This window comes from Cavia porcellus, unplaced genomic scaffold (assembly GCF_034190915.1).
Source record: "Cavia porcellus strain 051 isolate PalLab524CR breed Dunkin Hartley unplaced genomic scaffold, mCavPor4.1 scaffold_5, whole genome shotgun sequence".
Lineage (NCBI taxonomy): Eukaryota > Metazoa > Chordata > Mammalia > Rodentia > Caviidae > Cavia > Cavia porcellus.
Genome location: NW_026947488.1, coordinates 94,839,856 through 94,858,300, shown reverse-complemented (window position 1 = coordinate 94,858,300; position 18,445 = coordinate 94,839,856).

Here is an 18,445-nt window from a genome sequence, read left to right as displayed (position 1 = left end):
CACATAATCAAAGTCACAGTAATTGTTTTGCATTCAAAGGGCGTCACTGGAGTTATCTCCCTCAAATCCCACTTCTGGGTGTAGAGTACCCAAAGGATTTATAATGAACAACTCAAAGCCACACCTTCACTTGCTGGTGTACTAAGGCATTACTCATAACAGCCAAGACATGACAACAACCTAAATGGACACAGATGAAGAAAACAGTGTACATATACAACTGAATACTATTCCACTTTAAAGAGAATAAAATCCCGCCATCTATAACAACGTGGATGAACCCATGGTACATACAAGTGACATAAACCAGACATTCAGGGACAACACCACAGGAAGCCACTTACCTGAAGAAACTATGTCAGACTCAAAGAAGCAGTGTAGAATGGTGTTCACCTGGAGTTAGGGAGAGAGATAAACAAGGAACTACCAGTTGAAAGCACAGAGTTTGTTATGTAAGATTAGTAAGTCCAGCACTGTACCATGGAGAATAGCACCTGTAGGGAGTTGGCAGTGCTGTGCTGTACACTCCATATCTGCTGAAATAATAGATTTGATTTAAAAGGTTTCTACATGTACACAAAGAGTTAATGATAATAAATCACGATGGCAGGAGGAGACATTTGGAGATGTTCACAGTATGTTCACAATGTGGCTTGTGGTGATGTCTCCATGGTACATACTTATCTCCAAAAGCGTTAAGTTTTATCCACTAAGTGTATACAACCTTTGTTATAGCAATCACACCTTTTAAATGCAACGCAGATGCCCCAAAGACACATTACTTTTTGGAAAAACTACAAGAAACCCAGACACCCTTTACTACAAGGCATGCCAGTATGCTCAACATCATGTGAAACAGAAAAAGCACTCTTTAGACCCATGGACTTTAAAATTGAGGTGACTCAGCAAAGTAAATTTCAAAATCAAATGAACTCTCTAAAGTTACCTGTGAAAACACTTCCCTTATTTGCATAGCAGAAGCTATCTTCATACAGTGAAGGTGCTGCTAACAGCTTACTTATTAACTGGACCCGCCATTCAGGACCATGGTCCTCTTCTTCGCCTCATACAGATGCCTAATAAAATACTCCTACCTACTCAGCATAAGCAGCAAAAGCACTACTCCAAATTGTGTGCATTAGGGAAAATAATGACCAAAATACAATCCAGACAATGCATTGCACTGACATTTAAATTTCTGCACATTTGAAACTAAATGGGGAGAAACTTAGGTGAGGGCAATGATTTGGATAACTTTATTAAACTAATTTTGCAACCCAGAACATAGACAAAGGGACAAGTCATCAGGCTGCCAGGGGTAAGCACTGTATGGAAAAAGCAGTCCCCATGACTTCTGCTCTCCTTGTTGATTGATGGTGCAACTGCTATGCACTGTGTTATTGTTGTCTCACCTTAAGTGAGACAGAAACCTGCCTCAGGGACTGTGCGAGGGGCATTAGACTGTTACACAAATGTCAACAATAGAATTCTAGCTCTATCATGAGTTTTTTTAGTTTCTGCCAAGGTTACAGGAATAAGTAGCCTGCATGAAACAATGTGGGTAGAAAAGCAAAATCTTGATCCCTAGCACAAAAACAGACAAGGAAATTATCATTGAAGGGAGATGTTTGTGTGAATAAAAAATGCAGTTGCCAATGGTACAAGTAATGGTACAAAAAGAATGTAAATTCCAGTTGTTTGTCAATTGATAAAACTTATAAAATGAACTCCAACTAAATGGAAACCTTAGAGCTTGCAAGAACCAGAAAGAAGAAAAGAATATGACTAATTTGACAAATGAGTTAACTATGTATTTTATCACAGAAAGAGAAACTCTCATTTCTTAATCTTAATTGTAAATTGTGATGTTTAGGTGCCTAAAACTGAGAGTCAAAGAAGTACCAATTACACAGTAAACACTGCTATCATATGTCAGTGAGCCTAGGGAGATAAGAGTGAACGGCAGCGATGAGAAACCCAGATTAACCATCCCTAGGGAAAACTAATGAACTGGTAAATTATTTCAGGAAACCAGAGAAACTAAAACCTCAACCCAAAATGTAAGAAATATTCATCAATGCTTTACAATCAAGTTTCTTTAGAAAGATAATATTCCTACTGAAAACAGCAAATGCAAATGCATGGAATTCTTAGGAAAAGACTAAACTATGGCTCTACATTTTATAATCTTTTATATTTTGAATTTTGAAATAGTTTTCATCCTTTTCCCAATCTGTGATCCTTATTCTTTCTCTGTCTCTCTCAGCTCAAGAATTTATATGGGAGGAAACCAAAAAAAAAAAAAAAGGAAGTTATAAACCCTTTACAAATCTCCAGTAACTCTTTACAAAACTCCAGAGAAGGGGAGTTTGTCTTTCATTGACTGCAGTTTATGCAAATAGGATCAAAGGAATTAACATATTGGAAGAAGCTGGCATTTGTCCTGATATATTGAATCGTTAGCATGACAGAATCACTTAGGCTGGATTCACTAACATCAGGTTTCCTCTCATTATTGACCCCCGCAGAGTCGGCTCTGACAAGTGGAGCTGCCGCAAAGTTCATTAATAATGTGGGATAAATCAATTGTTCAGGAAATACTGAAAATGGACGACGCTGAGCAGGTACATTCTGCAGGTTCAGCACAACCCATCTCCACCAAGGACATGAACCTGTGTCCTTTTACGTCCTACCCACGGAACCTGGTCTGAGGCGCTCCTTTTCCTCAAGAATCCACAGGTGTTCTGCTCCAGAGCTCCCAGGAACATGGCAGGTCACTCAAAAGAAAAAGCCTCAGGCCTGAAAAGAAAGAACAAGCAGAGTTGTTCCTATGGGTTCCAGTTTAAGTTTGTCCATCCTCCAAAAGATTTGTGAACAGAGAAGGATGGTCATGAGTTGGGACTTCTATGCTTGGTCTTTTCTCACACTTAGTGTTAATATCGCAGATGTGCTATGTAAGAGGCCCTAGACCCAAACAGCCACTGAGCTTGTGTGAGTTAAAGGGCATTGTCAGGAATAACAAGGGGCTGCAATATATATAACCTGTGTATTCTTTAATACACAGGGTCAGCTGCTTCTAGGATGTGAAGAATCCCATATTGTAAGGCGCTCGCCTCAAGGCTGTGAAAAATATGTCTTTTAAGTAGAACCTCTTTTTTACTACTAGCATCCCCTGGATGTTCTTCATATTGTAATCAAATCATTTACACAATTTTGTTACCTAAAGGTTTTAGGTGAAGTTCCTCCATCCTCCAAAATCTTCCCTTTGTATGCATGCGTGCTACACAATGTCAGCAATTCGTGCCAGTCTAGGCAGGGCAGGAGTAATGTGGATCAAGAGAATCCACAGAGAACCCAAAACTAAGCTGACTGCAGCCAATGGATTCCACATCTCACCTACCCAGCCTTAAATTGAAGCTCGTTTCCTTGATTGATTTTTCACCTATTCAGGACTGCTTAATAGAAATGCTAATGAGCAGTGTAATAACCAAAAAGAAAGGCCAAAGAGGAGAAGTGAGACTCACAGAACAGAGTGATCTGAGTGGGGAGTAGCCCTTCATCTACTGAGAATGAGTTATCCCAGCTCTTAACACCCAGCGTTTACACTTTGTCTCTTTTCTATTTCCTCTGCCAGTGCACACATTTCTATAAAAGCACAGATTGGGAGGAGATGGAAGTGTCCAGCCTTATCCATAAGATTCTTTGATAGGAAATGAGTGTGAAAACATTTCCACTGGAAGATTTGGGGTGCAGGGTGCCAGCCGTGTCTTCACCAGCCTTGAAGGCCTGGGCATGTAAGAGGATACTCACTGGCATCATTTTCTCAAAAACGGATTATCTTTGTCAGATTCCACGCACCTCTTAGCTTCCTTGAAGCAGTTCATGAACATCTCAGAGCACTCCAAGTCCAGGCTCCCCCTGAGGACATGGCCGGCTCTCCTGGTCCTCCAAGCTCCGGTGTAAACACGGCCTCTCCGGAGGAGAAGGTCTCTGCCCTGGTTTACTGGCTTATCTGAGTGCATGTTGCTGTGTTTGATCCTTTCTGGGCTCCCCTTTATCCTTTCATTTTTTAACCTCCACCTGACTTGAACATAAGCCCCATCAAGGAGGCAGCTCTGTCAATGCTTTCATCGCAGTGACGGCCACTGTAATAATAATAAATATCTGTTGAATGAAGGAATAAATAAATAAATACATACATAATTGACATTTGCCCAGCCAGCCACCTATTACAGTTTTGTTTCTTAGAATGCAAAACAAAAAACTTGCTCTAACTTTTTCTTGTTCTTATGCAAAACCAAAGTAGTTCAATCTGTGCAAAATAAATCTGTACAAAAATATTTTAGCAACCTCTGTTAGAAGGTAAGCACCATTAACACAGACAAAGGGGGAGGTAGTGCCTATTTTTATTATGGAAAATAAAAGAAAATACTCCTTAAATTTCTATTTAAAATTCAGTAGCCCAGAGGTGTCCTTTAAATATGTATGCAACCCCAAAGTGTTCAGATAAGACAGGATAACCTCAGATATCACACTTAAAGGGGTCTCCCTGGCTTAATTCATTCATTTATTGAACAAATGTTTATTTAAACCTCCAGTTGTGTGCTAGGGACCAGGCCAGACACTGAGTTTACAAGGAGGACAAAAGACAGAATGTAAACCCCCTCTACAAACCCACACAGCCGAGCAGGATACCCCTCCACATCTACTGAGTCTTTCAACTTGGAAGTACAGTTGCATGCTTATTCAACATAGCAAAACATAGTGTACAGACTCCAAGCTCCCAAGTAACTAAAGTAGAGAAAACCTGAAGTCCAGACACAGCCATTAATCACTCGGGCTCCTCCAAATTAAAACCCTTTGTAGAATTCCATTTCTTTTGTTCTGGGCAGCTATCGGTGACAGATTTAAACTAATAAAATGTGACAGTGAAGAGAAAAACAGCACTTGCTATCATGATATCTAAGGTTCAATGCTTTGGAAATATTTGATTATGTATTCTTGGTAAGATAACTAATTACAAGAGAAAATTGTAAAATCAGAAAGAGGTGAGAACTTGGTTTCATCCTAATGTGCTTACTTTATTTCACTTTAAGGAAAGAAAAAAGGAAAATATATAAGGTACTTAACATGTTCATTTACAAAAGAAATGTGACAATGAATGGCAAAACCTGATCCATACTAAAAACAACCAAAATTTAACATATATAACAAGAGAAATGCTTTGATCCTATCTGTCTTAAAAAGTTAATAAAAGTACACTTCAAACACACAAAGTTCAAAATCAAATCTTTAAATTACTTATGAATTTTTACCAATCCCCAGTTTAAATTAATTTTCAATAAACTGGCCAAGTAGCCCAAATACTTTAGAAGACGAGCTTCTTTTCATGTCTATAAAGCTATAATAATCCAATTTTCATCAGAATTCTCATTAGCAGTAGACAGGAGAATAACAACTTCACAATTTTGGTGGAAATTCTGGAGCAGAATCTGCCATAGGCTGTGAATGAAGGTGTGTGCTGTGGTGGGAGGAAGTTGGGGCAATCTAAGTGTCCACCACTTGGGGAGTGGACAGGTGACACATGATGTTCACCTCCTGCAGCATGTACAGCGTGAGAAGCAAGACATACATGGAACAGCATGGGCTGCAAGAAATTAAGGAGCAAAACGGAATGCAAGTTTCACAGTAAGCTGTGTGTAAATGATACATACACAGACAGAATGAGAATCCACATTCTAACAAACATGCAAACTGAGGGCATCCCAGTGGGTGCCAAACAGGGAAAGAGGGCAGGAAGAGAATTCCAGGGAGGTAAAGAGTAAACATAAACATATTTAGACATATAGACAAAGATTCACATGATAAGCACACATTTATGTATACACAGATATCAACACAGGATTTTAGCAAGCCTCTGTGTCCCAGTCCAAATCATAAATGCTGTTACTTTTTATTTTGTCTTATGTTGTAGATTAAAATCATAATTCTGTAAATCATTTTCATTAATACTTGAACTTTGATATGATAATGTTCACCAAAATAGTAACTGAAAATCAAATGCCCTCGTCCTTCTGTTGACAGATCAAGCCACGCAACACAATTAATTCAAGGAGCTTGTGGTATAGGAAAAAACAGTCCTCACGGTCCACAAAGTAAGTCACTCACTTCTTCACATTGCCAGTCTACAGCTCCTTGGGTTCCCTTCAGATTTTATTTTAACAGATATGTTTCTGCTACTAAATGTACCACTGGAACTGTTCCAAGCACTCTACACATGCTAGTTCATTCATGCACTACTGTAAGGTGTGTGCTACCCTCATTGCCATATTGTACAGAGGAGGAAGCTGAAGAGAGGTATTTGATATACCTGAGGTCACAAAGCTTGTTAGATAGAAGGTTTAGCTAGAAGACTAATCCCAGACATCTGCGTCCTGAATCTCTGTATGTAACCATTACCTTCTGCAAAATTGTGCCTTGTATAAGGCAAAATATTCAGATACAAAAATGCCGGCACTAATATGGATCCAACAAGAAGCAGTACAATAAGCAAGACATTGCCGTAAAGAAATGGGCACGCGGCCATTGTTAGCTCTCATGCTAACAACAGAGGAAACTGAACGTGGAGAGCAGAACTAACTTCCTTGTGTCACACGGTTAGTATGTAGCACAGTGAGAATTTAAATGCATTCAAGGCCACCCCTCTTTGGGGCCAGGTAACTTGTAGTCACGTGACTTGACATCCCCTCATACATGTGTGCTAGCCATGACTCTGGGTCTACTAAACTCCAAAGCCAATACTCTTCCCATGGCAAAGCTTTAGAATCCAAACTTTAGAGCACAATCAAATACAGCAACAAATGACCCTGCAAGGCCTTGGCATAGATTGGCGTCTCAATCCTATTAGACCTTGCATACTTAGTACTCCCCTTCATTTGGGGAAATGATCCAGCCTGCTCTCCTTTGCTCCATACTGGTGGTCTTTAAATCACAAATTCCATCAGGGCCATCACAATGTTATGGCACTGATTAAGTATTTAGAGTCAGAGACTCTGACAGATATTTCAAAGTGCTAAGAAAATCTCTTCACTCTCTGTAAAATAATCAAGGTGCAGCTCTTAAGTAGTATGGATTCAACTTTAGTAAGCAATTTTTATAATCTCATCATTCATTCATCTAAGAGTTATTCAGTTTTCACTATGTGCCAGAAATTCTGTGAGCATACTCTATTTGAATCACTGTAAAGTTAGCCAGAAAAATCCTATAATTATGCAACCACAAGATATTTGAGGTGACTTCTACCATCTAATTATATTCTTTTCAGAGGTTCATCTTTCTTTGCTCTATTGATTACTTGTGTTAGCATCTTCCCAGCAGATTGCTAATACCTACTGGAGACAGTAAACGATGCAATCTGGGATCAGCAACCTTCCGCGTAATCAGAAGGCAAGTGGCACAGGAAAGTGCAGCGGGGCTAAGACACGGGATGGTCTGTCACCAAGGGAGAGACTGTGTAGATGCAGCTCTCTGAGGCAGTGTGACCCAACGACCCCTTTTCCTCATTCATTGCATTTGTTTGGATCCTATAAAAACCCTTCTATGTTCTCAAACACTGCCTTGATGTTTTTTCCAAGAAATCTCGACTCTCCCTCAATGAAAAATAAATAAATAAATTGTAGCCTCTGTCTGGTGAAAAAGAATATTATAAAACAGGAATTATAATGTTCCTGAACTCCTGGAGATTGATAGCTCCAATGCTTTGGTTAGTCCAACATAATATCAACAAAATGACAACAATGTACACTTGCGATATACTTAGGATGTGCTGGGCACTGTTCACAGTGCCTTCCATATATTTAACTTCATAAAATATTTACACCACCTTCTCTAGTAGGTTAGTTTTTATCTCTACTTTATAACAGAAAAAACATACAGGGATACTATTTCCATAATCAAGGCAAGAAAGCCAATTAAGTTTACATTACACCAATGAAAGACCAACAGTTTAAGGGTATGCTCCATGGCCACAAATCTCAGCAACAGCTGTGCCTACTCCATACCTGAATAAGTCTAGTCATCTGTTTCTTGGAAGTTCTTTACCTACTTGGCTCTGCCTCCCTTCCCTGCCCTGCAGACCTCTCACCCTGTAGCAGCACTTCACCCTCTGGGGCTGCAACTTTTCCACTGCATGCTTGTCTCCCCTGCGAGGCTTTAATCCCAGAAGCTCAGGAACTTTGTCTTTAGTTCTCTGTTCCCAGTACCTTACATAACATTTGGTAGAGTTGAATATGAATGAAGAAATAATAAATTCTGAGGAACTTGAGGCAATTAACATGGCAATCTTAAAAGAGTAAATAAGGTCTAAAATGCACAATAGACATTGTGAAATGGGAAGAAATTGTTCAAAAGGGTGGATTTCTCAGCAAGCAGGCGAGCATCAGCAGTTCCAGAGGTTCTGCAGCCTGCGGTAAGTGCTCAGTGCACTCTGCCCCAAGCCGAGACTGTTTGGGGCCTTTGAACCTTCCTGGTGCAGTGAAGTGGCTAAGTGGGCCCCAGGCGCCTACATCCGCCTTCCCATTCCGGCTGCGCTTGGAGAACTGTGGAGTTTCGAGCAAGCAGGCGGGCACAGTGTCCCTGGAGCCCAGTTTATCTGGAACTACGGAGTTCTAAACAGACAGAAGATGGCCATTGGTTCCAGAGGCACAGCGGCTGGGGGGAACTGGGTGCCAGAGTCCCAGGAGCTGCGAACATAGAAGTGGATTTCCAACAGACCCTGAGGAAGCTTTTGATTAACACTTGAAACACAGAAATATAAGAAAATGACAAAATGAAAGACCAAATTACAACCTCAAACCTCCAGCCCATCTCAAGAAACCCTAGGAGTGATGTATATAGAAGACAATATATGCCATACACCTCAAATATGGGACATAATAGCTACTGGGATAAACAATCAACTCCAGGAAGCTTTAAAGGAATTCAAACTCGAAATAATCTCCAAGGTAAAAGAAGAAATGATACAAGAAATGAAAGAGATTCTGAATATATCTAAAGAAAACACAGTTAAAAAATTGGAGGAACTAAACAAAAAGATAGAATTCCTAGATGAGCAATGTAAGAAACAAACAGAATACATAAAGCAGATGCACAGAGATATACAGGAGATAGAAAAAAACTCCACTGAAAGCTGTAAAAACCACCTCAATGAAAGCGAAGACAGAATTTCAGACCTTGAAGTCAGGATTGCAGCTAGTGAACAGGAAAGGACAGATCTTTTAAAAACAACAAGGAATCAGGAAATAACAATTCAACAACTGCAAGATGATGCAAAGAAAAACAACCTAAGATTGATTGGGATTAATGAAAAAGAAGGGAACAACATAAAGGATGTCAAGAGGATATTTAGAGAAGTAATAGCTGAAAATTTCCCAAGCATGAGATCAGAAACTGACATCAGGTTCAGTGAAGCCTATAGAACTCCAAATAGTTATAACCAAAATAAAACTACACCCAGACATATAATAATCACCATCCCAGAAATCCAACACAAGAATAGATTATTAAAAGCTGTCAGAGAGAAAAGACAGATCACTTATAAAGGAAAACCTATCAGAATCACAGCAGACTTCTCAGCACAAACAATAAAGTCAAGAAAAGCATGGAGTGAAGTATTCTAGATCTTAAAGCAAAATGATTTCCAACCCAGACTGATGTACCCTGAAAAACTATCATTCAAAATGGATGGTGAAATACGATTCTTCCATGAGAAAAAACAGCTGAAGAACTTCATGAACACCAAGCCAACCCTGCAAAAAATATTGAAAGACAGTTTAGATATACAAAGGAAAAAACCACTAAGCAAAGCAGATAATTAAACAGAACAGAAAGATAAAGATGCAACAGCAGAGAGATAACATGTCAACAATAAACCAGCATATAACAGTTATAATCATTAATGTAAATGGTCTCAATGCACCAGTCAAAAGAAACAGACTAACAGAATGGATCAAGAAACAAAATCCAACCATATGCTGTTTACAGGAAACCCATCTAACCCAGAAGGATACTCACAGACTGAAAGTCAAAGGATGGAAAACAATACTTCATGCAACAGGAATCCAAAAAAAAAGGAGTAGCCATTCTATTTGCAGACAACATGAACTTTAAACCAACAATGATCATAAAAGACAAAGAAGGTCACTACATACTCGTTAGAGGAAAACTCCAAGAGGAAAAGATAACTATCTTAAATATATATGTACCAAACTCCAGAGCACCCAGTTATATAAAACAACTATTAACAGAAATGAAAACTCAAATTATCAGTAACACAATTGTAACAGGAGACCTTAACACGCCTTTGACACCAAGGGACAGATCAACCAGACAGAAAATGAGCAAAGAAATAACAGAACTGAATCACACCTGTGAACAAATGGGCATGATAGACATATACAGAATGTTCCACCCAACAACATCAGAATACACATTCTTCTCAGCAGTATATGGGTTGTTCTCTAAAACAGACCATATATTAGCTCACAGAACATATTTAAACACATGCAAAAGAGTTGAAATTATCCCTTGCATGTTATCAGATCATAGTGATTTGAAATTAGAAATTAATAATAAAAGATACTGCAAAAATCCCACAAACACATGGAAACTTAATAACACACTCTTGAGTAATCAGTGGATCACAGAAGAAATTAAACAATACCTACAAGAAAATGAAAATGCAGATACAACTTACCGGAATCTGTGGGATGCAATGAAAGCCATCCTTAGAGGAAAATTTATTGCACTGAGTTCCTACATCAGGAAAACAGAATGAATACAAATAAATAACCTGATGTTATACCTCAAACAGCTAGAAAAAGAAGAGCAAGTCAAGCCCAAAGCCAAAACAAGGGAGGAAATTATAAAAATCAAAGCAGAAATCAAAGCAATAGAGACTAAGAAAACAATCCAAAGAATCATGATTCCCCATTATGTGGCCTTGAAGCCTTATAAAGTTTTCACATATTAATTGGAATGGCTTTATTATGGGCTGCTTGATATTATTGCCTGTGGGGAAATGAACATCTATTTTGAAGAAAATAAATCATCATAATAGCTAGTGCTGATTTACTATCATCTTGTTTTGAAGCCCCACCAAACTATGGCTCTTCTGTCTCCATTGGTTTTATTATGATGTGTCTTGCTGGATTTTATTATATGTGATAGTATAAACAAAAATTGTTACTGGCAAAAAGATAATATAGAAACCATTGTTCGTTTACCGTTAGCTGGTTCTAAATACTCTACAATGCTTTCATCCACTTGAACGGTTTTACAGACTTGATATGTTCGAAGCTATAGTATATGAAGTTATATTCAAATATTTCAAGGAAAAAGACACTATGGTAACTACTCTTAAGTCGGGTTATTTGGTGGTGAAGCACTAGGTTGCTGAAACTGTCATTTTGAGCTGTATTTTTATGTTGTTATGTCCTCTTTTATCTCAATCTCTCCCTTATTCATTAAAAAATTATTTAGTTATTTTTTATGATTTTTTTAATTAAGGGGAAAAATAAAAAAAATTAGCAGGATATAGTATAGTAACTTTTTTGATTTCCTATTAACTTGATTTGAAGTCCTGTAATACTCCCACTATCTTGTTTTGACTGATTAGAGTCTGTTCTGTTGTGTATGATAGTATCTAGTTTGAGGGTATAGGCAACTACTTTGAAGGCAATAAGATTCACTATGATGCCCATTCTGCTTTGACTATTATCTTCTTTGGAAGTCCTGTAATGTTTACAAGCTTTAGCTTTTATTAGTCTTGTTCTCTGCTGTTTTGTTCAACTTTATAATACCTAATGAGATAGACAATTCTTTTTAAGGAAGCAAGAGGCATAATGGTAATCATTGTTGATAACCTTGTACTCTGTTTTTACATCATGTGCTATGTCTATCCTTGGTTTTGACTGACAGCTTTATTTTTCCATATTTGACTTTATTCTGTTCCAAAAAAAAGTAATAAGAACTAAGGAGTAATGAAACCCAAAATGTGTAAATTTTGTTGTAAAAAAGAGAGGAAAAAAAAGTGCTCTAAAGGATACAACTGCAAGTGTGTTTAGGGGTGTTAAATAGATGACCATATTAATGTTTTGGTTGGATCACTGAACACAACTGTTTGCAGTCTCACTGTTTCAATGTCCACTTTGTATGCTTTGATACTGTGACTTGAGCAACTATCTCTAAGATGATAGTGTGTAATCTATTAACTGGTGATTTCTTACTGTTTTTTTTTTTTTTTAGTTCTGTATTACTTGTACCCTTACACCGCTTTGTTTTGTTTTGTTTTTTCTCTTTTTCCTTTTAAATAAAATGAAAAAAAAGAAATTGTTCAAAAGGAGAGAGATGCTATGATGAGGGAAAGGCTAGTTAAGATAGCTATGGTATTAGTTTCTCTTAGTTTGTTGAAAAGAAAAGTTTAAGTTAACATTGGTCAATTTTTCACATCTATATCTTGTACTCTGAGCAACTACTTTAAGATAATAAGATAATAATATGCAATATATTAACCATTGTTACTCTCCTATTATTTTGTTTTGAAATACCATTTCCTTGTTTTTATTGTTTTTTTCTCTTTAAAGTTAAAAAACCATGCTGCTCCTAGAACTGTGAGTGTGGAAAAGAACACGAAGCTCATGGGAGCAGGAGGAGCTGGCAGTGGCATAGATGTTACAGTACTGGAGCTCACAAGTCCCTGCATCCTTTCCCTGGGAAAAGGTATTTCACTCTCTTCTCATCAAGAAGTATACACTGCTACAGTGCAAAGCCCCATGGACCTGGGCTGACCATGTAGCTTGCTTTGGAAAGTAGATGTGGCTGGACTGGTACTGCGTACTTCCTGAGCCTCAGATTGGCAAGTCTCTGGACACTTCATACTCCCATAAAGGCCAGCCATTCTCATGAAAAGCCTGGGAAAGGCTGCTGGTCATGAGAGACACACACTCAGTGCAGAAGCTCTCCTTTCCAGCCACTCACCAGCCACAGAAAGGAGGACAACTTAGACAGAGAGCCACCAGCTAACAGCAGGTGCCTGAGCAAGTATAGCTGATGGCCCCTGAGCCCTGCTCAGATCAGTAGAGCAACACAGCTGACTCACAGACACAACAGTGATGAGGTGTGAGTCTTTTATAAGCACTGAGTACTGAGATGCTTTGCTTTATAGAAAGTTATCTGATACAAGCAACTCCTAAAAGACTGTCAGGATTTTGAATATATTGTAAGAGAGACATAAATGAACAGCTTGAATGCAAAAGACAATTTAAAATAACCAAAGCATCTCTTTAGGTCAGCAGACAAAATATCTAAAAGTTGATATGCTGAAAGGATGGGGTGTTCAAAACCTAACTCATTGTGGTCACATGGGGATAATTGGAGGACATTATGTCAAGTGAAATGCATCAGGCTCAGAAAGACAGATACTGTGTGTTCTTCTACAATGGTGGAAGTGAGAAAGTTGATCTCAAAGAAGTAGAGCATAAGGGCCAGGGATTTAGCTCAGTGGCAAAGCATCTGCTTGGCAAATGCAAGGTTATGAGTTTGATCCCCGGTACCAAAAAAAAAAAAAAAAAAAAAAAAAAAACCTGAAAACAAAACTAGAGAATAGAATAATGATTATCAGAACCTGAGGTGTGAAGGAGAGAGGGAATAAGACAGAAATTAATGGGCATAAAATGGGCATAAATAATGGGCAGTTAATGGGCATAAAAATGCAGCACAAAATAGGATCAAGCTGTAGCTCTCTATAGCACCATAAAGTGATAATAGCTAACAGTAACTTAAGTGTGCATTTCAAAAGAACTAGAAAAGAAGATTTTGAATGTCCCCAAAGAAACAAAAAATGTTTGAGGTGCTAGAAATTCAGACTGCCCAGATTTGATTATTACATACTATCCACATAAAATATCACAATGTACCCCAGAAATGTACATCATTATTATGAGTTAGTGAAAATTTTTTTGAAGTTTAGACTCCACAACCTCAGAAAATGTTTATCTATCTCTTTATTTATCTGGAAATCATCTTAGAATCTATTATGTATCCAACACTGTCCAATAGTCTAGAAATACAGACAACTGGAAGAAATTCCCTGACTAAGAAGAACTGATGGGTCAGTATGGGAGGCAGATCTCTAAGGAAGAGTGTAATAAAGTGTTACAGGGGCTATTAGACAGAGAGCCACCTGTCTAATATATACTTGCTCACTTGGGTCCTGACTTAGACCCCAAATCTTCCAAACAAGTATATGGCAGAGGTTAAATAAAAAGAGACAAATTGTATGATTTTTTAGGGCTCCAGGAAAGTCAAAACCCTTTAGTTGAGCTCACAACTCCGAGGGCTATGATCAAGAGTTCTCTGGATCAGCCCACTTTTATTAGGACCAAAGACAAAAGGTGGGGAAACTGAGGAAAGCACAGGAGATGAGCAGGGCTTTGGGAGTCACTTCAAAGACTTCTCCAAGTAGCAAATTAAGCAAATTTAGGAGAACCATCTTATCTTCAAGATAATATTTATGGTAGAACTGAGACTGCACGAATGAGGTGCCTGCAGCTGCAGTCTGTATTTATGTAATTATTGTTGGAGCCAAGGTGTCTTCAGCTGTGGCCTTATCTTGCCATTTGAGGTATCTCTTGCTTCACAGGCCACTACCGGCCTCAGCCAGGGTCAGTGATTCATAGAGGTTCACTTACTATGAATCAGCTCCCATGACCAAGCAAGGGGGTGAGGCCTAGGACAGACTCACACATAGAAAACCAATTAGTAAATTTTAAACCCTGCTCAGAGCCACTTCCTAGTGTCTCCAACCTCTCCTCCCTTTTGTTTTAGTAATAAAACTGGATCAGGATAAGTCATGATTGAATGTTGTCTATGAGTCGGCCTATCTTGGCTCCTCTTCATCAGACTTAGGAACAGTCATGTCTAATTCATGCCAAATCTCAGGCGGAGAATCTGCCCAAATAATGAGTCTGAGTAATGGTGGATTAGGGACATAAGTCCATTACTCCACTCCTGAGACAGGTGTTATATATACAGATACTGCCAGCAGGGCCATTAATGCAACCAAAAGATTTTCAGGGGCTGGTGGAATCCCCCTTCTGGTGACTATATCTCTAGCCTCATGGATCATTGTTGGATGTTGTTTCACTGGATCACTCATCTTCTTTCTTGGTCTCTTGGGGAGCTGGAAACTGATTTTCTGGCTGATTGGCAGCTCTCTGGGGGTGAGTCTTGTCTGTTACACTCATCCTCTGGAGGGCCCCGATGGGTGGAGCCATCATGCAGGACTGTATCCAGGATCATTCATGTCTCCTGTCAGGGTCGTATATTCCTCAACGGCAGCCACCTCATGGATCCATCACCTGTTAAGACAAGTGTAACCTTGTCTCCACATTATTAGCTGTACTGGTCCTTCCCATTTTTTTGTACTAATCTTTCCAAAGCACTTGAGCTCTATGTCAAACATCATCCTTGGGTATTGACCAATGAAGTTCTACAGGGTCAACTTGCTGTCTGTAGCTTGATTTTAAAAGTTTAACATAAAAGCAGCAAAATCCAATTGTGTTTGGAGAGGTAACCATAATCCTCCCTTTTGTTTACTTAATTGCATTTTAATAGATAGATGTGCTTATTCCACAATTGCTTGTCCTTGAAGGTTGTAAGGAATTCCTGTAACATGTTTAATGTGCCATAGCTGAAAGAATGATTGTAATGGTTTGCTTCTAAAGACCCATTATCAGTTTTTATGGTGAATGGGACACCCACAGAGGCAAATGCTGATAAGCAATGTTGTTGAACGTGACCAGTTCTTCCTCCTGTGTGACAAGGTGCATGAATTAAATGGGAATATGTGTCAATAGACACATGAAAATATTGCAATCTGTCAAATGTAGGAAAATGTATAACGTCCACTTGCCAAATCTCTACATTTTAAGCCTCTGGGGTTATTGCCTTCTGGTGGCACAGGCCTAGGAAACTTTTGACAGGTAAGACAAGACATAACAATTTGTCTTGCTTGAGATCTGGGAAATGGAAATTCCTTGACTAGAGCCTTACTATTCTGGTGGTGGTAAGAATGAGATTGTCAAGCTGCATCAAATGGTGTAACAAAAGCAATTAGCGAATCAGTCTGTTGATTACCATATGTTAAAAATCCAGGACATTAGAATGAGACCCTATCTGACTAATATAAAAGGGTACTGTTTGATTATGAATCACCTGTTGTAATCTAAGAAACAAGTTAAATAAAGGTGGGTGTAAGCTCAACCATAGGGTGGCACTCTCGAGCCTCTGAGTAAGGTAAACTGTATATGCTGAGTCACTGATTATATTAATAGGTTTATAATTAAATTGTTGTATGACAAAATAGCAGTGATCTCAGATCTTTATGCAGAAAGGCCTGGAGTCTTTATCACCTGTTGATAGTCTTTACTTCAGATTGCAGCCTTGCCCTTAATGGAGCTGTCAGTAAAATAAACTGTTGCATCAGGAATAGGTTCAAATTTAGTAATTGTTGGAATAATTCATGAATGCTTGAGAAAAAATTGAAACATAGGATCACTGGGAAAATGATTATCAATTAGTTCTATGAAATCTGCAAAGGCTACTTGCCAATATAGAGCTTGTTGTAACAGGATCAAATGTTGATTTAAATCAATAGACAATACAACCATAGCAGGATCAATCCCAAAAAGTTATTCAAATCTTATTCTTTTCATGGTGACAACCTTGGCTATTTGTTCTAAGTGTAACTTTAAGGTTTTGACTAACTGATTAGATCGGTAATGTTATAACCTAAGCCCCCCTAGCTATCCTAAGGTCTGTTCTAAGGTATAAGCCCACCTGCTGCTTCCCCTCCCCTTCTCCCTTCAAATTTAACTAGGTTAAGTTTTAACTTCCTAAAGGCCATAAAACAAAGGCCTGAGGTAATAGCTCCTCTTCCCTACCCGGTAGCCCGTCACAAATTGTGTTAATTGAATCAGATTGTATTAGATTGTACATTCTTCACAAAAATAGCTTCGTTTGTATCACAGTAATACCTGTAACTTGGCCTTACTGTAAATGTGTGTTTTCCTTTCCCTCTGGGCAAAGGATTGATATGTTAATCAATGCTCTCCTCTGTAAAGAATTGTAAAATCTTACCTAATTGATATGTTAACCATTGTTGCCCTCTACAAATAGAACAGTTGTGGTGCTAAAGTAAGGTAACTAAGGTTGTTAATTGCTGTTAGACCTCTCTATTCTTTGCTAAGAAAAACAAGATTTCTTCTTATCTAAACTTGCTAGTATGCAAAGAAACTTGCCATTGCCATTTCTGCTTTGTAGTGCGTCACACCCCCATCCCCCTCCTTACATTGTGTGACCAGCAGCTGTTTGTGGATTTACAAGATAAAAAGTCCTGACTTTTAGCTGTGAGGTGCGCAGTCTCCAAATTGGCTCCCGGAGACTAGTCACCAGGCCTGGATTTTACTTAATAAAGCCTTTGCTTCCCAAATTTTAATTTCTTGCTTTCTTAGATTTTATACCGGGGTCCGAGCTATCACAGGTAAAGCCACTCAGTAGGGTAAATCTGTTTATCATAATATTGTCCTATGAGATCTGTAGGAGAATGAGGAGTGTTTAGAATATAAAGAACAATGCAATAATTTTTATTTATTCTAAAAACCTGACGCTGTTGTAACACCTTTTCAACCAAAGCTAGCTCTTCTTGTGCCTCAGTAGAAAAATTATGAAGGGAATTAACAGCCAGATCTCCCTATAAGGTACCATACAAGTGTTTCAATTGATAAGTAGCAATACCCAACTTTGGTCTTAACCAATTTATATCACCTAATAATTTTTGGAAGTCATTAAGAGTTTTTAAATGATCTTGATGAATCTGTAACTTTTGTGGCTTTACGTTCTGTCAGTTACAAGTGTTCCCAGATAAGGGTAAGGGCTGTACTTTGTCTAGAGCAATGCAGAGGCCAAAAGATATCAAATTATGTTTTGTTACTGGAAATAAGTCATATTCTTTAATTGGAGCTGACAATAGAATGTCATCCATATAATGGACCACATATGAGGATGGATAAGTTTGTCTAACCCTTTGTAAGGCCTGCTATACAAAAAGCTGACATAAGGTTGTACTATTTTTCATTTGTTGAGGTATTGTGACCCATGGATAGCACTGCATTGGCTCTTTAAAGTTTAGGCTAGGCACAGAGAAAGCAAAATGTGGCCTATGTGTAGGAAAAAGAGGGATGTTAAAAAAGCAATTTTTTAGATCAATTATGATGAGAAACCAGTCTATAGGAACTGCAGTTGGATTTGGCAGTCCTGGCTGTAGTGCCCCATAGGAAGTAAGCAGACATTTACAGCTCTTAAATCCTGTAACAACCTCTATTTTTCT